Genomic DNA, 214 nt, shown 5'->3' with positions numbered 1-214 from the left:
AAAAAATTCAGAGCAGATGCTGTAAAAATTGATAAATAGCACAAAATTCACAGCAGATGCTGTAAAAATATTGTACAAATTTCACAGCAGATGCTGTAAGAATTGTTAAATTGTAAAAAAATTCAGAGCAGATGCTGTAAAAATTGCTAAATTGTACAAATTTCACAGCAGATCCTGTAAAAATTGGTAAATTATATTAAAAACCCCCCAATAC

At 29.0% G+C, this 214-nt stretch overlaps 1 protein-coding gene across 1 annotated transcript in view; it reads right to left on the bottom strand.

Moving 5' to 3' along the window:
• ATP13A1 (ATPase 13A1) overlaps positions 1-214 on the bottom strand; it is a gene marked incomplete at its 5' end in the record, with an annotated part of 15,648 nt that overhangs the window by 1,280 nt on the left and 14,154 nt on the right. The gene's annotated exons all lie outside the window — the stretch shown is intronic.

This window comes from Antrostomus carolinensis, unplaced genomic scaffold, assembly GCF_000700745.2.
Source record: "Antrostomus carolinensis isolate BGI_N321 unplaced genomic scaffold, ASM70074v2 scaffold1788, whole genome shotgun sequence".
Classification (NCBI taxonomy): domain Eukaryota; kingdom Metazoa; phylum Chordata; class Aves; order Caprimulgiformes; family Caprimulgidae; genus Antrostomus; species Antrostomus carolinensis.
This window is presented reverse-complemented; position numbering and strand designations above follow the sequence as displayed.